We start from the raw sequence: 23322 nt of genomic DNA on the forward strand, positions 1-23322 counted from the left end.
CAATGTCCATCCAAATGCCATTTTCAGGGCAATGGGGAGCTTAGGTTTTTTTAGTTAGGGTTATATTTGGGGGGTTAGTTGTGTGGGTGGTGGGTTTTACTGTTGGGGGGTTGTTTGTATTTTTTTTCAGGTAAAAGAGCTGATTTCTTTGGGGCAATGCCCCGCAAAAGGCCCTTTAAAGGGCTATTTGTAGTTTAGTTTAGGCGAGGGTTTTTTTTATTTTTGCTGCCCCCAACATCGCCGACACCTACATTATATTTATTAACCCCTAGAGCATCCACCATCTCCGCCTGAGGATCCTTGGACCTGGAAAGGTATCTGGAGCACTCCCCCGATATAAAGTCTGACGGCTGCGATAATCCCCTTCCCAATTGTCTACACCTGGGATATGAATCGCAGAAATTAGACAAGAGTTGGATTCCGTCCAAGAAAGTATCCAAGATACTTCTCCAAAACTGAAGGACTGTGAGTCCCTCCTTGACATATGCCACTGTTGTGATATTGCTGTGTAAAAACAAATGTAAAAGTTCTTTCTTCAATAGAGGCCACGCCTGAAGAGCCCTGAAAATAGCCCTGAAAATAGCATGGAGTTCTAAAATATTGATTGGTAACCTCGCCTCCTGAGGTTTCCAAACCCCTAGTACTGTCAGAGACTCTCAGACAACTCCCCCACCTGAAAAACTTGGATCTGTTGAGAATACAGTCCAGGTAAGACAAACAAATAAGGCCCCCTGAACAATAAGTTGATGGTCCAACCACCAAATCAGAGAGAAAAGAGTGTTGGGATTTAAGTATATCAGTTGTGATATCTGTAAATAATCCCTGCACCTATGGTGCAACATGCAAAGCTATACATGTAAGACTCATGGGATACTCCTCTATCAGACCGAACTCGGCCAGTAGTCTTGTTATCCTGGCATCGAGCCGGAAAGATAGGGAATATACCAGAGCAGAGAGTATCAGGCAAATGAGGAGAGCGGCACTCACCACAGGCTGGGCAGCAAAAGGCAAATAGGCAGACAGGATCCGGCAACAGAAAGTCAGGCCAGTAATAAAGGGGTTAACCAGGAAGCGAAGTGAGACAGTCAGGGTTTGGCAACAAGGAGTCAGCCCAGCAAGTTAGGGAATAACCAAGTAGCGTAGTCAGACAGGCAGGGTTCAGTAACAAGGATCAGTCCAGCAGATAAGGGGTTAACCAGGTAGAGTAGTAAGACAGGCAAGGTTTAAGCAACAAAGTATCAGTCCAGCAGTTTAGGGGTTAACCAGGTAGCATGGTAAGACAGGCAAGGGTTCAGCAACAAATTATCAGTCCAGCAGTTTAGGGGTTAACCAGGTAGAGTAGTAAGACAGGCAAGGTTTCAGAAACAAAGTATCCGTCCAGCAGTTTAGGGGTTATCCAGGTAGCGTAGTAAGACAGGCAAGGATTCAGCAACAAAATATCAGTTCAGCAGACGATCTGTCACTCCCAGGAGCACAAGAAGTAGTAACTATACTTGGGCAGTGACTGATCGTCTGCTGCCTGTTTAAATAGGCAGAGGATTGGCGCCACAGGACCGGCCAGCATCAGGAGCGTGCGGCGATGACTTCAGCACCGCACGCATCCAGAGCCGACACAGCCCTAGGCAACAAGCATGGGGAAGACGCCGTGCCCCTAGCAACGGCGCAGCGTGACATAACCCCCTCCTCAAGGGTTCCCTCTGGGAGTCGGCTTCATGGAATTTGGAGACCAGAGATGGAGCATGCACATCACGGGCAGGAACCCAGGAACGGTCTGCTACAGAGTAACCCTTCCAATGTATCAGATTCTGCACTTGTCTGTGCCTGTATCTGGAGTCCAGAATCTTAGCCACTTCATATTCAGGGTTACCATGGATCAAAAGCGGTGGAGGAGGAGTTTGAGGCTGGGAATATCTATTCTTGATGTACGGCTTGAGTAGTGAGATGTGGAAGACTGGATGTATGCATAGGGTTCTTGGCAAGGCCACTTTGTAGGCAACAGGATACAGTGTTTTTAGGACCTTGTAAGGACCGATAATCCTAGGCCCCAATTTGTGATAGGGTTGATGTAGATGGATATGTTGAGTGGAGACCCAAACATGTTCACCCATTGGAATGGCACGTACAGAAGCCCTGTGACGATCAGCAAACCTCTTACATCTAGAGACAGCTGAACGGAGCTGCGGCAGGTACCCCAGTGGACCAAGCTAAAAGAGGGAAGATACGAGGTTGATAACCTGCTGCAGCTTGGAATGGAGAGCACCGAAGAGATAAGTGACAATGGGTGTTTCTTGCCAGCTCAGCTAAGGGTAGTAATGCAGACCAGTTTGTATGGCGAGTGTTGACAAAGGCTCTAAGGTAGGCTTCAAGATCCTGGTTTGCTCTCTCAGTTAGTCCATTGGTCTGATGATGGTAGCCAGATGACAAGGATACAGTGGTTCCAATTAACTTACAAAAGGCTCTCCAGAAGGCAGAGATGAACTGTGAACCCCTGTCGGAGATGATATTCACAGGAATGAAGCCGTACCACATGCAAAAAAGGGAAAAAGGGACGACAATTCCTGAGCAGAAGGTAGTTTGGCTAGGGGTATGAAGTGAGCCAGTCTGGAGAAGCAATCCACCACAACCCAGATAACAGTATGGTGTTCGGAAGAGGGAAGATCAACAATGGACAATGGACAATGGTTGGAGCAGACCAGGAGGCAAGGATCAGGGAGTCTTGTTGGCAGCACAAATTGGGCAGGCTTTCATGTAGTCCTGAGCGTCAGACTTCATAGTAGGCCACCAAACATGTTGGCAAAGATGCCAGAAGGTCCTAGTCGAACCAGGATGTCACCAGGATCGAACCAGGATGTCACCTGGCCTGACAAGGATTGAATTGATGAGCAGTTTCTAAGTAAGTCAGATTCTTATGGTCGGTGAGGATCTGGATAGGGTTGACGGTGCCCTCTAGCCAGTGACGCCATTCAGTTAAGGCCATTTTAATGGCTAAGATTTCACGATTACCCACATCGTAGTTCCTCTCAGCAGGAGTGAAACGTTTAGAAAAGACGGCTACAGGGTGTGATTTGGAAGTCAGAGGGTCCCTTTGGGTAACAACTGTTCCAGCCCCTATCTCGGAGGCATCAACCTCTAAGGTGAACTGTAGGTTAGGGTCAGGATGGCGGAGCACAGGAGCTGAACAGAAAGCTTTTTTCAGACAAGAAAAGGCATTTATGGCCACAAGAGGCCAATGTTTACAGTCCTTGTTCAGTCTAGTCAATTCAGTGAGAGGAACGACTGTTTGAGAAAAGTTCTTTATGAACTTGCGGTAATAATTGGAGAACCCCAAGAACTTCTGTAACTCCTTTAAGGACGTAGGTTGAGGCCATTCTAGTACAGCGGTGAGTTTAGCAGGATCCATGGCAAAACTCTCCTTCGAGATGACATATCCAAGGAATTGGATCCGGACTTGATCAAACTCACACTTTTCTAACTTGTCTTAGTGTTATCCCTGAGACGAAGAAGCACCTGTCTCAAATGCCTGTGATGCTCCTCTAAAGTGGAAGAGAAAACAAGGATATCATCCAGGTAAACGATGACAGTGCGATTGAGGAGGTCACAGAAGATGTTGTTGACAAATGCCTGGAAGAATGCAGGGGCATTACACAATCCAAAGGGCATTACAAGGTATTCGTAATGCCCTGATCTTGTGTTGAAGGCGGTCTTCCATTTGTGGCCTAGAGAGATACAAATCAAATTATATGCTCCACGTAAGTCCAATTTGGATCAAACCAGAACCAAGGGGGGGTGCCATCCATGGTAGTTATCTTGAGACAATGTCTTTTCTGTAGAAGAGGTAGACCAGCTTGCATCATAAAACTGTGATCCAGGAAGTTGCCAGCTGCCCCTGAATCAATGAAGGCTTGAGTGTGGACATTAGTCTGAAGGAAGGTAAGGGTAACAGGTACCAGGATCCAAGATGAGTGAGGGGTTTTGGTAGAGATCATGCTTAGAGGTAGCCCTGTGTTATCCTATAATCATTGACTTTTCCTGGCCGAATGTCACAGTCCTTTAGTTGGTGGGAGTAAGAGCCACAATAAAAGCATAGTCTCAGTCTCCTTCTTCTCTGTCTTTCAGACTCTGAAGGTTTGAAGGAGGATAGATCCATGGTTTCCTCCACTGAGGCAACTGGAGCTGCTGAAGGGGTAGAGGATGTCGCCAGAACCAGACGAACAGGGGGACGGGAAAGGAGGACCCTCCTAGTTCGGTCTCTCTCAGCTTGTCTCTCCTGAAAGCGGGAGTCCAGGCTGATACAAAGTGCAATAAAGTCATCCAAAGAAGAAGGGATATCACAATAAGTGAGTTCATCTTTGATGCGTTCATGCAGACCCCTCCTAAAGGCCGCCTTGAGAGCACTGCCATCCCAAGTAGTTTTAAGTGCCAAGGTGCGAATCTCAATGGCAAACTGAGCCACGGTTCTGTTTCCCTGGCGAAGATCCAGGAGGGAATATTCTGCAGCAGAGGTACGACCAGAAGCCCCAAACACAGCAGAAAAAGCACAAACGAAATTATCAGCATCATGCAGGAGAGGAGAGTCCTGTTCCAGAAGAGGAGAGACCCAGGCTAGGGCCTTGTCTTTCAGCAAGGAAATGATAAAGGTGACCCTTGACTGGGGAGACTGAAAGGTGTGAGGATCATTACGGAAGTGCAGCCTACATTGGTTAAGGAAACCCCTGCAATCCGTAGTACCTTCATACTTGTCAGGCAAAGGAATCCGGGGTATGCTTCCAGAAGCAGAGGGAGAAGCCACAGTACTGGGAGCAGGGACTGGCGGTGAAGCAACAGGAGCAGTTTTCCTTGATGTGACTAGTAAGGAGAGTTGAGCGGTAATAGCCTCCAGCTTGGAATCCATATTCTGCAGTTATGTAGTATGGGTTCCCAAAATCTGTCCTTGGAGATAAACAGCTCGTGCCACCTCATCTGGTTCCATGGCCCAAGTATAATGTAAACTCATGGGATACTCCTCTATCAGACCGAACTCGGCCAGTAGTCTTGTTATCCCGGCATCGAGTCGGAAAGATAGGGAATATCCCAGAGCAGAGAGTATCAGGCAAATGAGGAGAGTAACACTCACCACAGGCTGGGCAGCAAAAGGCAAATAGGCAGACAGGATCCAGCAACAGAAAGTCAGGCCAGTAATAAAAGGGTTAACCAGGAAGCAAAGTGTGACAGGCAGGGTTCAGCAAGAAGGAGTCAGTCCAGCAAGTTAGGGAATAACTTAGTAGCATAGTGAGACAGGCAGGGTTCAGTAACAAGGATCAGTCCAGCAGATAAGGGGTTAACCAGGTAAATTAGTAAGACAGGCAAGGTTTCAGCAACAAAGTATCAGTCCAGCAGTTTAGGGGTTAACCAGGTAGAGTAGTAAGACAGGCAAGGATTCAGCAACAAAATATCAGTTCAGCAGACGATCTGTCACTCCCAGGAGCACAAGAAGTAGTAACTATACTTGGGCAGTGACTGATCATCTGCTGCCTGTTTAAATAGGCAGAGGATTGGCGCCACAGGACTGGCCAGCATCAGGAGCGCGCGGCGATGACGTCAGCACTGCATGCATCCAGAGCCGACACAACCCTAGGCAACGAGCATGGGGAAGATGCCACGCCCCTAGCAACAGCGCGGTGTGACAATAGAGGCCTTAAACGAAAACGAGCAAAGAAGATCGAACCTGATGCTGATGGGATCTTTCTAACGCTGGTATTTAGAGTCTTGGCTGAAGTGAGCATTAGACCCTCTACCGACAAGACTCCAGCCGCAGAAAAAAGTCAGGAGTTAAGAGCTTTATGGTCTAACGCCGGTTCATAAAGCTCTTAACTACTGTGCTCTAAAGTACACTAACACCCATAAACTACCTATGTACCCCTAAACCAAGGTTCCCCCACATCGCCGCCACTATAATTACATTTTTTAACCCCTAATCTGCCGACCGCACACCGTTGCAACCTACATTATCCCTATGTACTCTTAATCTGCTGCCCCTAACATCGCCGACACCTACATAATATTTATTAACCCCTAATCTGCCCTCCCCAATGTCGCCGCTACCTACCTACACTTATTAGCCCCTAATCTGCCGACCGGACCTCGCCGCCACTATAATAAATGTATTAACCCCTAAACCGCCTCACTCCCGCCTCAAAAACCCAATAATAAATAGTATTAACCACTAATCTGCCCTCCCTAACATCGCCGACACCTAACTACAAGTATTCTTCCCTAATCTGCCGACCGGACCTCACCGCTACTGTATTAACCCCTAAAGCTAAGTCTAACCCTAACCCTAACACCACCCTAAGTTAAATATAATTTAAATCTAACGAAATAAAATAAATCTTATTAAATAAATAATCCTATTTAAAGCTAAATACTTACCTGTAAAATAAACCCTAATATAGCTACAATATAACGAATAATTATATTGTAGCTATTTTAGGATTTATATTTATTATACAGGCAACTTTGTATTTATTTTAACCAGGTACAATAGCTATTAAATAGTTAATAACTATTTAATAGCTACCTATTTAAAATAATTACAAAATTACCTGTAAAATAAATCCTAACCTAAGTTACAATTAAACCTAACACTACACTATCAATAAATTAATTAACTAAACTACCTACAATTATCTACAATTAAATCAACTAAACTAAACCAGAAAAATCTGATTGGCTGATTGAAACAGCCAATCAGATTCAAGCTCAATCGGATTGGCTGATCCAATCAGCCAATCAGATTGAGCTTCCATTCTATTGGCTGTTCCGATCAGCCAATAGAATGCGAGCTCAATCTGATTGGCTGATCCAATCAGCCAATCAGATTGAACTTGAATCTGATTGGCTGATTCAATCAGCCAATCAGATTTTTCCTACCTTAATTCCGATTGGCTGATAGAATCCTATCAGCCAATCGGAATTCGAGGGACGCCATCTTGGATGACATCCCCTAAAGGAACCTTCATTCGTCGGGAGTCGCCGGAAGAAGAGGATGGATCCGCGTCGGCTGCTTCAATATGGTCCCGCTCCGCGCCGGATGGATGAAGATAGAAGACGCCGCCTGGATGAATATGTCTACCGGTCCGGATGTCCTCTTCTTGCCGGATAGGATGAAGACTTCGGACCCTCTTCTGGACCTCTTCTTGCCGGATAGGATGAAGACTTCGGACCCTCTTCTGGATGGATCGGTGATACCCGGCGTGGTGAAGATAAGGTAGGGAGATCTTCAGGGGTTTAGTGTTAGGTTTTTTAAGGGGGGTTTGGGTCAGATTAGGGGTATGTGTGTGGTGGGTTGTAATGTTGGGGGGGTATTGTATGTTTTTTTAAATGCAAAAGAGCTGATTTCTTTGGGGCATGCCCCGCAAAAGGCCCTTTTAAGGGCTGGTAAGGTAAAAGAGCTGTTAACCTTTTATTTTAGAATAGGGTAGGGCATTTTTTTATTTTGGGGTGCTTTGTTATTTTTTTAGGGGGCTTAGATTAGGTGTAATTAGTTTAAAATTCTTGTAATTGTAATTTTTTTGTAATTTAGTGCGATTTTTTTTGTAATTAAAGGGACCCTAAACAGCTGCTGGAAATGCTCTAAACTAACTTTTACTGATTATCCTAAATAAACTGATTGTAATGATGTATGCAGTTTTTATCTTACTGCATTCTATTGTAGATAAAAGCTTTACAATGTAAACGTTGATCTGCAGCATTGTATAAGCTATGCAAGCTGCCATCTTGTAACGTGCGTTCCTCAACACTATGTCACGTGATGCACACAGCACCAGCTATTACTAAATCATAGTGAGCCCTGCAGTGTCTGACAAGAACGGCTTCAGGCACTGTTATGTGTATAAATAGCACGAGGAGGGAAGGAAGTGTGAGGGGGGAGGAGAGGTGGAGAGAGCAGGCACAGGGGGAAGAAAGAAAGCAAACTCACGCTGCATAAAAATTGTAACAAGAGACATTCATCTACCTTACATATGATCTCCAGAGCCTTTCTTCCTCCTGTGCCTCCCTCTGTCTTAACCTCTCCTCCCCCTTACACTTCCTTTCCCTGCTCGTTCTATTTATAAACATAACATTGCCTGAAGCCGTTCTTGTCAGACACTGACTGCAGGGCTCACTGTGATTTACTAATAGCTAGTGCTAGCTGTTGTGAAAAATACTTTAACAAATGGCAGCTTGCATCACATCCAATGCTGCAAATCAATGTTAACATTATAAATCTTTTATCAAAAATAAAATGCAGTAAGATGAAAAGACTGCATACAGCATTGCTAGTTAGTTTATTTTGCACAGTTAGAAAAAGTTAGTTTAGAATATGTTAATTAGGTGTTGAGGTTCCCTTTAAGTGTTTTTTTTTGTAGTTTAGTTGATTTAATTGTAGATAATTGTAGGTAGTTAATTTAATTAATTTAATGATAGTGTAGTGTTAGGTTTAATTGTAGCTTAGGTTAGGATTTATTTTACAGGTAATTTTGTAATTATTTTAACTAGGTAGCTATTAAATAGTTATTAACTATTTAATAGCTATTGTACCTGGTTAAAATAAATACAAAGTTGCCTGTAAAATAAATATAAATCCTAAAATAGCTACAATATAATTATTCGTTATATTGTAGATATATTAGGGTTTATTTCACAGGTAAGTATTTAGTTTTAAATAGGATTAATTTATTTAATAAGATTTATTTTATTTCGTTAGATTTAAATTATATTTAACTTAGGGGGGTGTTAGGGTTATGGTAAGACTTAGCTTTAGGGGTTAATACATTTATTATAGTAGCGGTGAGGTCAGGTCGGCAGATTAGGAGTTAATAAGTGTAGGTAAGGTAGCGGCGACGTTGGGGGGAGCAGATTAGGGGTTAATAAATATAATATAGGGGTCTGCGATGTTAGGGGCAGCAGATTAGGGGTACATAGCTATAATGTAGGTTGTGGCGGTGTACGGAGCGGCAGATTAGGGGTTAATAATATAATGAAGGGGTCAGCGATAGCGGGAGTGGCAGATTAGGGGTTAATAAGTATAAGTTTAGGGGTGTTTAGACTCGAGGTACATGTTAGGGTGTTAAGTGCAGACTTAGGAAGTGTTTCCCCATAGGAAACAATGGGGCTGCGTTAGGAGCTGAACGCTGCTTTTTTGCAGGTGTTAGTTTTTTTTCCAGCTCAAACTGCCCCATTGTTTCCTATGGGGGAATCATGCATGAGCACGTTTTTGAAGCTGGCCGCGTACGTAAGCAACGCTGGTATTGAGAGTTGAAGTGGCGGTAAATATGCCTGTACGCTCCCTTTTTGGAGCCTAACGCAGCCCTTCAGAGAACTCTAAATACCAGCGTTGTTTAAAAGGTGCGGGAGAAAAAAACACACGTAGCTAATGCACCCCTTTGGCCGCAAAACTCTAAATCTAGCCGTAAGTTACACAAAATAACAAACACTAAGTTGCAAAAAAAAATAAACACTAAGTTACACAAAATAAAAAATAAATTATCAAACATTTAAACTAATTACACCTAATCTAAGAGCCCTATAAAAATAAAAAGCCCCCCCCCCAAATAAAAAACCCATAGCCTACAATGAACTACCAATGGCCCTAAAAAGGGCCTTTTGCGAGCATTGCCCCAAAGAAATCAGCTCTTTTACCTGTAAAAATAAAATACAAATACCCCCCAACAGTAAAACCCACCACCCACACAACCAACCCCCCCAAATAAAAACCTAACTAAAAAAACCTAAGCTCCCCATTGCCCTGAAAAGGGCATTTGGATGGGCATTGCCCATAAAAGGGCATTTAGCTCTATTGCTGCCCAAACCCTAATCTAAAACTAAAACCCACGTAATAAACCCTTTAAAAAACTAACACTAACCCCTGAAGATCTACTTACAGTTTTGAAGACTGGACATCCATCCTCAAAGAAGCCGGGAGAAGTCCTTATCGAAGCCAGCAGAAGTCTTCATCCAAGCGGCTGAAGTCTTCATCCAAGCCCGCAGAAGTCTTCACCCAGACGGCATCTTCTATCTTCTTCCATTCAGCGCGGAGCGGCTCCATCTTCAAGACATCCGACGTGCATCATCCTCTTCTTACCACGTCTTCTTCGGAATGAAGGTTCCTTTAAATGATGTCATCCAAGATGGCGTCCCTTAGATTCTGATTGGCTGATAGAATTTTATCAGCCAATCGGAATTAAGGTTGAAAAAAATCCTATTGACTGTTGCAATCAGCCAATAGGATTGAGCTTTCATTCTATTGGCTGATCCAAGCCGTCAATAGGATTGAGCTCGCATTCTATTGGCTGATTGGAATAGCCAATAGAATGAGAGCTCAATCCTATTGGCTGATTGCAACAGCCAATAGGATTTTTTGAATCTCAGAGATGCCATCTTGGATGATGTCATTTAAAGGAACCTTCATTCCGAAGAAGACGTCGTAAGAAGAGGATGCTCCATGTCGGATGTCTTGAAGATGGAGCCGCTCTGCGCCGGATGGATGAAGATAGAAGATGCCGTCTGCGTGAAGACTTCTGTGGGCTTGGATGAAGACTTCGGCCGCTTGGATGAAGACTTCTGCTGGCTTTGACGAGGACTTCTCCCGGCTTCGTTGATGGATGTCTGGTCTTCAAAACTGTAAGTGGATCTTCAGGGGTTAGTGTTAGGTTTTTTTAAGGGTTTATTGGGTGCGTTTTAGTTTTAGATTAGGGTTGGGCAGCAATAGAGCTAAATGCCCTTTTAAGGGCAATGCCCATCCAAATGCCCTTTTCAGGGCAATGGGGAGCTTAGGTTTTATTAGTTAGGTTTTTTATTTGGGGGGGTTGGTTGTGTGGGTGGTGGGTTTTACTGTTGGGGGGTATTTGTATTTTGTTTTTTTACAGGTAAAAGAGCTGATTTCTTTGGGGCAATGCCCCACAAAAGGCCCTTTTAATCGCCATTGGTAGTTTATTGTAGGCTAGGGGTTTTTTTATTTTGGGGGGGCTTTTTTATTTTCATAGGGCTCTTAGATTAGGTGTAATTAGTTTAACTATTTGATAATTATTTTTTTTTATTTTGTGTAACTTAGTGTTTATTTTTTTTTGTAACTTACTTACTTGCGTTAGCCTTAAAAAGCAGCGTTGAGAGGTCCCAACGCTGCTTTTTAATGCCCGCTGGTATTACGAGTCTAGCAGGTACAGGTGTACCGCTCACTTTTCTTCCGCGACTCGAGCATACCGCAAATCCCCTTACATCAATTGCGTATCCTATCCTTTTAATGGGATTTGCCTAAAGCCGGTATTACGAGTCTTGGAAGAAGTGAGCGGTAGACCTTCTCCTGTCCAGACTCCTACCGCATATAAAAGTCAGTAGTTAAGAGTTTTATGGGCTAACGCTGTAGCATAAAACTCTTAACTAAAGTGCTCAAAAGTACACTAACACCCATAAACTACCTATTATATAAAATATAGTTTAATGTAATTTTAGTATAATAGTTAGGGTAGGTTAATTAGTAGCTTAATATAGTTTAATTTAAATCTAAAGGTAAGTTTAAATTTATTATAATATAGGGATGAGTTAATATTTAATATAAAGTTAGTGGGTTGTTTGTGGTTTAGGGGTTAATAGTTTAATTTAGTTTATGGCGATGTGGGGGGCTGGCGGTTTAGGGGTTAATAGGTTTAGTAAGTGGTAGTGATGTGGGAGGCCAGAGGTTTAGGAGTTAATACCTTTAATTAGTTGCGGCGGGGTCCGGGAGTGGCGGGATAGGGGTTAATAACTTTATTTAGTTGCAGCGGTGTCGGGGAGCAGTGGGATAGGGGTTAATAACTTTATTTAGTTGCGGCAGGGTCCAGGATCGGCGGAATAGGAGTTAAACAGTTTTGTATAATGGCAGTGTTTAGTCACAGTATACAAATAAAGCTGTGAAAAATCCGAATAGCAGCGAGATTGATGACTGTTAGTTATCAACAGTCCGCTGCTCATTGCCCAGTACTTGGTGTGCGGCTTTTTGACAGCTTTTTATATAAATATGAAGAGCATATACAGGTCCGCAGCCACGATGTTCGGTGATGTCAGGCTAGCGTATTGGTGCCGTTGAATGCAAGTAAGTTGACGGCTTGATAAGTAGGCCTCTAAATCTTATCTGGAAACCTAAAAAGGTGACCCTTGTCTAAGGAATCAAGAAATTGATCCTCCAACCATGTCTTGAAGAAACCACACTAGTTGTTTCAAGTGAGATTCTGCTAAATGAAAAGATTAAAGCTAGTACCAAAATATCATCCAGATAAGGAAACAACGCAATTCCCTGCTCTTTGATTACAGATAAAAGGGCACCAAGAATCTTTGAAAAGAATCTCTGAGCTGTCGCTAGCTCAAAAGGATGAGCAACACATTGGTAATGCTTATCTAGAAAAGAGAATCTCAGAAAACAATAGTGGTTTGAATGAATTGGAATGTGAAAATAAGCGTCCTGTAAGTCTATTGTGGACATGAAGAGACCTTGCTGAACTGAAAGCAGAATAGTCCCTAAAAGTCACCATCTTGAAAGTTGGGACAAAAACGATTTAAAAATTTCAGATCCAGAATTGGTCTGAACGAATTCTTTCTTTGGGACAATAAATAGATTTGAATAGAAACCCAAACTCCATTCCTGCAGAGGAACTGGAACCATCACCCCTGAAAACTCTAAATCTGAAACACATTTCTGAAAAACCTGAGCTTTCACAGGGTTTATTGTAACATGGGAAAGAATCTTCCGATGGGAGGTTTTTATACTGAAACCTATTCGATACCCCTGAGAAAACAATATTCTGAATCCACTGATTTTGAACAGAAACTGTCCAAATGTGTAGAAAGAAATTTAATCTCCCTCCCCACCAGTTAAACTGGTTTAAAGGCTGCACCTTAATGCACTCTTAGGGGCTGAAATTAGTTTAATTATAAGGCTTGGATTTATTCAAATTCTGAGAAAATCTAAAATTAGAGCCAGAGGGGCCCATTTATCAAGCTCTGGATGGAGCTTGAGGGTCCGTGTTTCTGGCGAGCTTGTAGGCTCGCCAGAAACACCAGTTATGAAGCAGCGGTCTAAAGACCACTGCTCCATAACCTTTCCACCTGCTCTGAGCAGGCGCACAGACATCGGCGCAATTCGGATCATGTCCGCTCACATCATGATAAATAGGCCCCACATCAGAGATTAAAGCCATAAAACTTTTCTAGTAAAAATGGCTAAAAACATAGATTTAATATAAATTAAAATGACATAAAATATAGCATCACAAATATCTTAATGCCAATAGACGCCTTTGCAACTCAAAGCGACCGTTATCCCCTGAAAATTGCCACGAAGCATTTGAAATATCTGGGTATCACTCTGGCCTCATCGGTTAGAGAAATTGTTAATGTAAATTATAAGTGCATTAGAGACGAAAATATATGAGATTTCGCGATGTGGAAGAATAAAACCATCTCATGGATGGGAAGAATTCACGTGGCTAAAATGAATGTCTTGCCTAGAGTCCTGTATATTATGCAGGCAATCCCTCTGGCATCAGCGGGGCACATAATTCACCAAATTCAGTCGGCAATCGAATCATACATTTGGAACGGTTTGAGACCGAGGATTAGTAAAAGGACAATGTATCTCCCTAGAGACAGAGGAGGGGCCGGTGTCCCTCGATTGAGTGAGTACCTTAAGGCTATTCTGCTGCAACGACTAGTGGAGTGGTGCCATGGATCTGCCGACAAAACTTGGATAGGCTTGGATAGGGAGATTCTTCAAAGGGGTAATGTGGGATCACTTGCATGGATCAGCCCTACGCATCGCCCTAGTTCTATCTCCCTGTATCCCCTGATTGAGGATGTACTACATGGATGGGACAAGCTAATTAAAGTGGGATCCCACATCTCCACCTCTGTCTCGCCAGTGACGCCTGTCCGTGAAAACCCAGATAATGGGTTAGCGAACAAAGCTTACTTCCACGGTTCTTTTTATACATTAGCTGAGATCGCCATTTCGGGTGCTTTGGTACAGGGCAAGATCAGACCTCAAGCGGAATTGGCTGACTGGGATTGTGATTTGTTTTCCTCATGGTTTAGAATGGCGCAATTTAACCACTACTTCAGCAACATTCGAGATAGAGACTTGTTGACTAGACAGAAAACACCCTTCGAGGTGCTTTGCACCTCGGCAATTACGCCGCATCATCTTATCTCAATCTTGTATAAGTTGCTAGTAGAAGGAGGCAGTGTGGCAATGCCTTCCTATGTGGCTGCCTGGCAACGAGAATTGGGTTTTGAACCTGATTCAAAAGCCTGCATGTCCATATTTTGTAAAGCAAAGTGGGCGTCGGTCTCGGTGAGACTTCAGGAAATGCACTTTACATTTTTGAGTAGGTGGTATCTTACCCCACAGAGGCTGAAAAAAATATATCCACATACTGGTGGGGAGTATTGGAGAGGCTGCGGAGAGGAGGAATCTATGTTGCATATCTGGTGGCAAAGTCCCCATATACAGCCCTTCTGGGAAAATGTGTTCCAGGAATGTAGCAGACTACTGAAAATCATTCTACCCCCCCAACCCTAAATATCTTATATACCATGAACTACCTAAAATTGCCATGGAGGCAGAACGTCAGTTGTTCCTCCTGATGTTAAATTGTGTGAAGGGACTCATACCAAGACATTGGAGGTCGCTGCACATGCCAAGCCTTGAAGAGTGGAGGGCTGGGGTCTGGGATCTGTTGAGCCTAGAGAGGTTTCATTATTTAAAGACTGGGAAACTTGAAACATATGAATACATGACCCTGATCTGGGAGGGTAAAGAACTATAGGATATTGCAAGCACCACTAGATAGCGGATGAACTGTAGTCATAAAATCTGAGAAGTGACATGTTTATTTGTGTTAAAAAAAAAAATTCTCTCTCCTCTCCCCCCCTTCTCCAATCTCTTGTTTCCCGTCCTTCCTCTCCCCCGCACCCTTGTGCATTCCCCATCTCCTTGCTGGTCCCTCTCCTCCCCCACCACTGTCCTCATCCATCCCACTGAAGTGTTCAAAGACCATCTTGCGCTGACTTTATTGGACTTAACTGCTTTTTGCACTATAGAGTGGTAACTTTTGTAATGTTACTTACCGTGGTTGTCATGGTCCAGCATTCTCAGTTAGAAATACTTATGATTAATGATGCTACAAAGCACATAGTTGGTAATGCAATAATGAACAAACATACTGCAACAATGTTGTAATCTGTCAGTCTTTGATTGAGGTTTGTCTGATTTGATATGTGATAGCAATTTTGGCTTCGACAGTATTGCTATTTACTATAAATGTCAAAGATGTAATATTATACGTGTTCTTTCAATAAAGCTTTCTTCAATAAAAAAAAATTATATAGCATCACAAATGAAATGATTAGCATGTTGAAGTAATAGAGCAATGCTTAGACAATTCAAGATCAGATAACTAAACTGCCCAACCAAAAAGTTAAAACAGCAAGAACATCAGCCATAGAAATATAAGTATGATTCCCTACGATAGGAAACAAAGTACATTCGGCAAGAGAAAAAATAGCCCCACCTTAGGGACTTTTACCCAAAAACTCAAAATTAGCCATATGTAAAGGATATACGGCTAGATTATGTGTTTTGCGGTATGAGTGAAAAAGCAACGTTAAGCCTCATAATGCTGCTTTTTCACTACCGCTGGTATTACGAGTCTTGCAGGTTTAGGGGCACCGCACACTTTTTTGGCCTTAACGCAAATTAACTTACGCATATGGCCAGTTGGCCACTAGCAGGGGGTTTTAATCAACCCAATTGTATCCGATCGGGCTGATTAACCCCTAATCTGCCACTCCGAATATCGGCATTTATCGAAGTGCGGCGAACATGATATGCTACATCGTATCATGTCCATCCGCACCTTAATAAATTGACCCTGAAGTATTTGTACTATAAAAACATTATCAGTATGAAATAATATAAAATAACAAGTGCCACATATTTGAGCTGAAGAAATAAAATCAGCTAAATAAACAATATACACACTTAGATTTGGTAGAAATTGTGTACAGGCAGCATAGTTCCTACAGTAACATCAGAGGCAGAATCAGTTTGAGACATCTTGCAAAATGTAACAAAAAAAGAAAAAATAACATATAAACAAAATATCCAATTTCCTCAAAATAGCAGTTTCAGGAGTGGAAAAAAAATGCTTATGCTAAAATACTTAAATGAAAATAAAATAAAAAAGCAACTATCATAGCCCTCTGTAAACAAATGAGAGCAGAGAGCAAAAGAGGGAGAGACTTAATATAACCAATTTTTTGGAGGCAAATAATGACGCAAACAAAGATGACGCAAATGCAGAGAAAAAAACTTTTGGCACAAAGTTAACAAGAAATGACACGACTCGCATCATAACAAGCGCGACTTTGCGGCAAAAATGTTTTCGTCAACAAAGATGCAAGAAACAATGTGACTCGCGTCACAACAAACACAACCTCTGCGCCAAAAATATTTGCACCAAAAATGACGCAATAAATAGAAGCATTTTGCGCCATCACTTGCCTAATTTGCCCGGGAAATTTTGAAAAAACAAGTCCAAAGTTACAACTAGCTGGAACCTCAGGTAAGAAAAAAATTACTAAATTTCTCCCAAAAACATAATTTCAATGCTGAAACTGTTAGACTACAAAGAGAAATAAACATAGACCTGACTCATGGCAAATATATGCAATATACAGTATATTAAAACTTTAAAATATAAAGTGCCAAGCATAGCTGAGAGTGTCTTGAAAAATAATATATACTTACCTGAAGACACCCATCCACATATAGCAGACAGCCAAACTAGTACTGAAACATATCAGCAGAGGTAATGGTAGAGGAGTAGAATGTCGATTTGTAAAGGAAGGTGGCAGATGAATCCTCACGACCAAATTTACAGAGAGCCTTAGAATAGATTTCCCATAGGTGAAAAGATGGTATAATCAGGCAATACTCCCTTCACATCCCTCAGACAAACTGTAATTTGAGAGGAATTGGGCTTTAAAATGCTTAGAAGCACCTTTCACAGAAGAAATCAAGCTCGACTTGCTTCACCCTCCTCCAACGAAGGCAAAGTTTGTAAAACTGAGGTATGAGTGAGGTGGGGGTGTATTTATAGGCATTTTGAGGTTTGGGAAACTTTGCCCCCTCCTGGTTGGAATGTATATCCCATACGTCACTAGCTCATGGACTCTTGCCACTTACATGAAAGAAACATGCTTCATGTGTACTAACCTTTACGCGTATTTTTATGTTTTATGTTCTTCACATAAAAAAATGCATTTTTTATTTTTAAAATATATATTTCTATATGTATCCGATAATGTTAATGTAAAATAGTTACCTATACCTATATATCTTTATGAATATATTTACAGGTATAGCTATATACAGATATACATAGGAATATCAATTTAAAAATTCATAGAACATATTCCCCTATATAAAGAACATTGAAATTTGAAATATGTACAGGAAATACACAGTAAAACACATTATTAAATATTATTACATAAATATTATTTAGACACACACATATACTGTATATATTATGGCGCTTTGCAGTCAAATACATCACCATATACCTTTGAACCCTTATAACAACTTTTAGTAATATTTTTATGACAAATTTTTATCAGATGGTGTATATATGAGTGTAACACAGCGCTGGAACAGCCAATAGGATTTAAGCAGCTCTCATCCTATTGGCTGATTTGACATTTTCAGCCAATAGGAATGCAAGGTACCCCAACATTCAAGTTTCAATGTGTGGCGGACAATCGCATGAAGAGGAGCCTCCATGTCGGACAACCGCCCCACCATCAAAGACCGCTCCGTCTATCGGAATTACGCTCCGCACCTCTGGGAAGAAGATAGATGTCCCCGAGCAAGATGAAGATGTCGCCGCCTGGATGAAGATGAATGTCCAAACTTCAGGAACGTTGAGTACATTTTTTTGGGTTAGGGTTAGTTTTTTTGGGGGGATTTGGGTGGGGTTTTGTTAAAATTAGGGATTTTTTTAATGGGCAGCAAAAGAAGAGCTGATTGGCCTTTTAAGGGCAATGTCCATACAAATGCCCCTTTAGGGGCAATGAGTAGATTAGATTTTTATAGTTAGGTCTTTTTTTATTTTGAGGGGTTGGGTGTGTGTGGGGTTTTACTGTTAGGGGTTAATGTGTATTTCTTTTTAGGTAAAAGAGCTGATTGCTTCAGGGCAATGCCCTACAAAAGGCCCTTTTAAGGGTTATTGGTAGTTTAGTCTTAGATTAGGGGGTGTTTTTATTTTGGGGTGGATTTTTTGTTTTTATAGGGGTATTAGAATAAGTTTATTTATTTTTTTATCTTGGATACTTTTTTTTAATGTAATCTTAGATTTTTTTATTTTTTGTGATCTTAGATTTTTTTTATTTTATGTAATCTTAGATTTTGTATTTAAATTAAATCTTAGGTTTTATTTTTATGTAATGTTAGGATTTTTTATTTTAATTTTAGATTAGGATTTTTAATTTTTTGTATTTTAATTAATATATTAGTTTAATAGTCTTTTTAGTTTATGTAATGGGGGTTAATTTAGGGGGTGTTAGGTTAGGGGGCTTAGTGATTAGATTAATACTTTGCGCTGTGGGGATGGCGATTTAGGGGTTAATAGGTTAAATATGTAATTTGCTTTGTGGAGGGTTGGCGGATTAGGGGTTAATAGTTTAAATATGTACTTTGCATTGTGGGGGGATGGCAGTTTAGGGGTTAATACATTTATTAGTTATTGCGGTGGGGGGGATGGTAATTGAGGGGTAGATATTGCGCATGCGTTAGGTGTTTGCTTACATCATAACAGTGAGCGACTGGTAAAATATATGTGCCGCACTTGTATGTGGTGCCGTATTTGTGATCGAGTGTAAGTGTAGTATAAGGTCGGGTTACCATAGTAACCAATGAATTTTCAGAAAATCCAGCATCGGATGGAAGTTTTAATACAACGCTAACTTACACCTACACAAAAAGGGTGACTACTCGCAATCCGCAAACTATTTTAATGGAAACCTGGAACTAAAATGGAGCCGTAAATTACTTTTAAATGCCGGCAACTTCGGTAGCTTTTGGCTCCATTTTTAACGTCTCAATGAAAACGAGCCCAGAGTGTTCTTTGGGTTTTTTTTCAAACAATTTAAGGTTAGAATATAAGATCTACCAAGGACGTCTGGTTTCTATTGTTGTTGTAAACTGTGTAAAATGCTGGTAACAAGAAGTTTCTCCAAAAAAGTCCTCCAATAAACTTGTATCTAGTGGTGCGCAGCTTATTATCTTTGATGAATTAGCTTTGTTGTATCACAGATAATCAAGCCTTGTATGGTGGTACTGAGTGTAATAGTGTTAAAATGTATATTAACCCTTTGAGTGCTAATGACGGCTCTGAGCCGTCACAGAGTTTCTCACTCTGTGAGCACTCTCCCACCGTGAGGGAGATCTGGGGGCTCCTTACTGCTCCTACCCTGGCGATCGTGTCTGTAGAGTGACAGGCATCGCCGGGGCTTCACGTGATGCGCGGTGACGTCACGCGCAATTACGTGATGACATCACCGCGCAACTTTATTTATACTTAACAATGTTAAGTATAGGAGGAGGGGGCATGCTGCTTAGAAGCCTGTATATCAGGCATCTAAGCAGCTACAGACCCCCAAGACCCATTGTTGGAAAGGTAATCGCTTAACCTTTCCAACAGTGTAAGTCTTGGGGTCTGTAAAAAAAAAAAAAAAGTTAAACAAAAAGTTTTCAAAAATTGGAAAAATAAAAAAATAAAAATAAAATATTAGCACCCAGGTGAGAAAAAGCTTAGCAGCCAAAGGGTTAAGTAATGTTCCACCCAACTCATCCAACTCATACTCAGACTGTCATTGTGCCATTTTGAATTCTTAGCAAGTGGTTGCATTGCTGGCATAGATTTATTTTTTATTATTCATATGTCATTTGGAATAGAGATGAATGTGTTTTTCCGTACACAGTGCAAAACTCTAGTTCCCTGCCATTGTATAAGCAGGAGAAGCGCTGCATGGTTTCTGTTAATGAGAGATAACTTGTCAGAATTCTACAGAACATAACAGGTGCGCAAGATTAAGAAGGCCTAGGATATCAGTAACTTTAGTTCAGAGACCGCTACCTTGGAATAGCAGATTCTTGCTGATATCTTGATGACACAATTAAAGATTTATTTGCAAATAACATAAACCTTTTCCATTTGCCATGTAGAGATTTGTCAAGAAGTTCTACTAACTTGCTTCTAGCAAAGTTTATGAAATATAAAAAGGGTTTCCTACACATTAAGTGCACAAAATATATTGTATTCTCCTTAGTACAGAGCTGTATAGTTATTTTAAGCAGATAATATATATTATTAGTGCAGAGATTTATGAACCCTCTGCTAACTAAAACCATTTTTTTCTGTTCAATTAGGATCAAAATCTAAATGGAATGTTCTGAATATCTTCATAATATTATTATTTCTAAATATTTATCTAGTTGATCTCAGTGCCAAAGTTAGGAGAAAATTGTCAGCATATTCAGATGGTCTTTCCAACTAAACTGTATGGTACAAAAATACAGCCCCTCACTGATGGTTCTGTATAATTATCTGCATTATATTGACTGGAACATTACTTGTAATCAATGGGAGATGGTCAGTCTCCCTTTTATGTTTAAATACAAATACAACGTTTGATTTAGAACACCTTGCAAAAAGTTTATATACACATCTTTGGGAGTGCTGCCAATGTGACCAAATAGTTACACAAAACAGGCGGTATTGGCGCACATCCATTTGCAAATTAACAACACATTTTTAATTGCAGCACAAAAACATCTATGCTTTCAAATAAAATTGGGATCTTAGTCACACAATATGGCCATATTCTGCGTAGATTTTCAAACATTCTAATGCTCTCTTTAAATATTATATTCAAATTATTCAATATTTGAAATATAAAAATGTGAATTGATATATTTGTATCTATTATGTATTCATTTACTAAATTCCCTACAACATGAACTATTGAGCTTCTGAATAGTATTTGTTAAATCAGATGTTAAATTAAAATTTCCAATGTGAATATTCAATCTAAATATGAATATTCAAAAAGGAAAGTAACATTTAATAACCGGAAATAATATTCGATTACTAAATTTTAATGGATTTTAGTTCTTATCTACATTCAAATGTCCAAAACTAATGTCCACGGGACTATTCGTTCTAACAAACCAATTGTACTTTCACCACATTAGCCCATCTATAGTGTATATATATGTATATTTGTGTGCACGTATGTGTGTATGTGTGCTTGTGTGTATATATATATGTATATTTGTGTGCACGTGTGTGTGTATGTATGCTTGTGTGTATATATATGTATATTTGTGTGCACGTATGTGTGCGTGTGTATGTGTGCATGTGTGTATTTATATGTATATTTGTGTTCACGTGTGTGTGTATGTGTGCTTGTGTGTATTTATATGTATATTTGTGTGCACGTGTGTGTGTGTGTATGTGTGCATGTGTGTATTTATATGTATATTTGTGTGCATGTGTGTGTGTATGTGTGCATGTGTATATATATCTATATATATATGTATATTTGTGTGCACGTGTGTGTGTATGTGTGCATGTGTGTATATATATGTATATTTGTGTGCACGTGTGTGTGTATGTGTGCATGTGTATATATATATATATATATGTATATTTGTGTGCCCGTGTGTGTGTATGTGTGTATATATATGTATATTTGTGTGCACGTATGTGTGTGTGTGTATGTGTGCATGTGTGTATTTATATGTATATTTGTGTGCACGTGTGTGTGTATGTGTGCTTGTGTGTATTTATATGTATATTTGTGTGCATGTGTGTATTTATATGTATATTTGTGTGCACGTGTGTGTGTATGTGTGCTTGTGTGTATAGATATGTATATTTGTGTGCACGTATGTGTGTGTGTGTATGTGTGCATGTGTGTATTTATATGTATATTTGTGTGCACGTGTTTGTGTATATGTGCTTGTGTGTATATATATATATATGTATATTTGTGTGCACGTATGTGTGTGTGTGTGTGTATGCATGTGTGTATATATTATATATATATGTATATTTGTGTGCACGTATGTGTGTGTGTGTGTGTGTGTATGCATGTGTGTATATATTATATATATGTATATTTGTGTGCACGTATGTGTGTGTGTGTATGTGTGCATGTGTGTATTTAGATGTATATTTGTGTGCACGTGTTTGTGTATGTGTGTGCATGTGTGTATATATTATATATATGTATATTTGTGTGCAAGTATGTGTGTGTGTGTATGTGTGCATGTGTGTATTTATATGTATATTTGTGTGCACGTGTGTGTGTATGTGTGCTTGTGTGTATATATATGTATATTTGTGTGCACGTATGTGTGTGTGTGTGTGTGTGTGTATGTGTGTATATATTATATATATGTATATTTGTGTGCACGTATGTGTGTGTGTATGCATGTGTGTATATATTATATATATGTATATTTGTGTGCACGTATGTGTGTGTGTGTATGTGTGCATGTGTGTATTTATATGTATATGTGTGTGCACGTGTGTGTGTATGTGTGTGCATGTGTGTATATATTATATATATGTATATTTGTGTGCACGTATGCGTGTGTGTGTATGTGTGCATGTGTGTATTTATATGTATATTTGTGTGCACGTATGTGTGCTTGTGTGTATATATATGTATATTTGTGTGCACGTATGTGTGTGTGTGTGTGTATGCATGTGTGTATATATTATATATATGAATATTTGTGCGCACTTATGTGTGTGTGTATGTGTGCATGTGTGTATTTATATGTATATTTGTGTGCACGTGTGTGTGTATGTGTGTGCATGTGTGTATATATTATATATATGTATATTTGTGTGCACGTATGTGTGTGAATGCATGTGTGTATATATTATATATACGTATATTTGTGTGCACGTATGTGTGTGTGTGTATGTGTGCATGTGTGTATTTATATGTATATTTGTGTGCACGTGTGTGTGTATGTGTGCTTGTGTGTATATATATGTATATTTGTGTGCACGTGTGTGTGTATGTGTGCTTGTGTGTATATATATGTTTATTTGTGTGCACGTATGTGTGTGTGTGTGTATGCATGTGTGTATATATTATATATATGTATATTTGTGTGCACGTATGTGTGTGTGTATGTGTGCATGTGTGTATTTATATGTATATTTGTGTGCACGTGTGTGTGTATGTGTGTGC

This window comes from Bombina bombina, chromosome 1 (assembly GCF_027579735.1).
Source record: "Bombina bombina isolate aBomBom1 chromosome 1, aBomBom1.pri, whole genome shotgun sequence".
Taxonomy (NCBI): Eukaryota; Metazoa; Chordata; class Amphibia; order Anura; family Bombinatoridae; genus Bombina; species Bombina bombina.